Here is a 2304-nt window from a genome sequence, read left to right on the forward strand (position 1 = left end):
CTCATATTGAGCAGAAAAACCCTTAACTATTATGTGAGGATTAGTGTGCACATTACCAGCAAGGAGCAGAGCCATTTTATTTGTAGTTTTTGCATTTGAAGCTGTGGTGAAGAGGAGGTCACTGAACAAACCGTTATCACAGTATCATTGATAACCCCGACCACCCACCCACCCAACCTGGTACAACAGAGCAGCACCTTCGAGGCTCGAAGAAAGGCTTCGTGTTGCACTGACCGCCTTAAGAAATCATTCCTACCACAGGCAATAAAATGAATACTCATCACTGAGTGTGAGATAAGACCTACATACATTACAATACTGTACCTGCGCAGAAACTTGCACAAGAATAGGTTTTACTTATCTTTATAAATACTATTTTTGCGAGTTGTACATTTTCATTCCCAACCCAGTATAAGTTTGTACATTCTTTCTTTGTATTTTATCTTTATTTTTTGAATATTTGTTCTTGTATTCTATCCTTTTTATTGTTTATTATTTTTATGTACTGTATATTCTGTATGTGTGCTGTGTGTCTGATATTTTGCTGCTGTAGCACTGAAATTTCCCAATTTGAGATCAATAAAAGTTTATCTATTAATTGCAGTTATTCTTGAAGGATTGCCAGGACTAAACGTATCATGTGAAATTTGAATGGCAATGTATATACAGTTGAAACCAGATATTTACATACACTTCAGAAAAAAAACACTAACATTTCTTTACTGTCATACATTAAATCAGAGTAAACTTTTTCTGTTTTAGATCAATACATATTAACATATTTTTTGCATTTGTTAAATGTCAAATCGAGCGAGGGAGATTTTTTTATGTATTTTTGTATCACTTTCATCAAAGTCAGAAGTATACATACACTAAGTTTATTGTGTCTTTAAACAAAAAAGAAAACTCCAGATGATTCCATTCTGAGCTTAAGAAGCTTCTGATAGGTTAATTGATTCCATTTGAGTTAATTGGTGGCACACCTGTGGATGCATATAAAGGCACACCTCAAACACAGAGCCTCTTTCTTTGACATCATGGGAAAATCAAGAGAAATCAACCAAGACATCAGGAAAAGAATTGTGGACCTCCACAAGTGTGGCTCATCCTTAGGTGCAATTTCCAGATGCCTGAAGGTCCCTCGTTCATCTGTTCAGACAATAATACGCAAGTATAAAAAACATGGGAATGTACAACCATCATACCGCTCAGGAAGGAGGCGGTTCTGAGTCCCAGAGAGGAAAAAGATGGTGCGAAATGTGCGATCAATCCCAGGACAACAGCAAAGACCTTGTGAAGATGCTAGCTGAAACTGGTAAGACAGTGTCATTATCCACAGTAAAGCGAGTCCTGTACCACCATGAGCTAAAAGGTTACTCTGGGAGAAGAAAGCCATTACTTCAAACCACCATAAAAAGCCAGACTACGTTTGCAACTGCACATGGGGACAAAAATCAAATTTATTTATTTAATTTCTGGAAACATGTCCTGTGGTCTGACGTAAACAAAAATTGAAACTGTTCGCCATAATGATAAACGGTATATTTGGAGGAAAAAAAGGGCGAAGCTTTGAAGCCTCAGAACACCATCCCAACTGTGAAGTATGGGGTGGTAGTATTATGCTGTTAGGGGCTGCTTTGCTGCAGAAGGGACTGGTGCACTTCACAAAATAGATGGCATCATGAGAAAAAGAAAATGTTGTGGATATATTGAAGCAACATCTGAACATCCTGAAGTTAAAGCTTGGCGCAAATGGGCAGAGGTGGGTAGAGTAGCCAAAAATTGTACTCAAGTAAAAGTACTGTTACTTCAGAATAATATGACTCAGTAAAAGTAAAAAGTAGTCATCAAAATAATTACTTGAGTTAGAGCACAAAAGTACTTGGTGAAAAAACTACTCAAGTAATGAGTAATTGTTGAGTAACGTCTGATTTATTTTTTAACACATACATTCAATCAGACGGACAAAAATACAAAATAATCATATTTAGGCAAATTATAGTTTATCCAATCAATTAAATAAATTTAAATTAATTAATTACAAAATAGCTTAAATTAAAATAATCCAGGTAAATTCAAGTACTTAAAAAATAAAATAATAAAACATAAAAATAAATAAGCACAAGTAAATACACATTCAAACCTTTACACTTTTTTTTTTACCAGGCTCTGCAGGCAGAACTAGAACAAGGTAATGTAGCTGCTGTTTGGCACTTTTACTAAGGTAAACATGCTTTCAATCACAAAGGTGGATCACTTGTTATCGGGTTCAATCGCTGTGGTAACTTATGCTGGACGCCCAAC

At 35.7% G+C, this 2304-nt stretch overlaps 1 pseudogene; it reads left to right on the forward strand.

Moving 5' to 3' along the window:
• Window positions 1-1257: 1257 nt before the first annotated feature.
• The window catches only part of LOC114552913 (F-box only protein 46-like), a 13598-nt pseudogene continuing 12551 nt past the window's right edge, over window positions 1258-2304 (forward strand).

This window comes from Perca flavescens, chromosome 3 (genome assembly GCF_004354835.1).
Source record: "Perca flavescens isolate YP-PL-M2 chromosome 3, PFLA_1.0, whole genome shotgun sequence".
Lineage (NCBI taxonomy): Eukaryota > Metazoa > Chordata > Actinopteri > Perciformes > Percidae > Perca > Perca flavescens.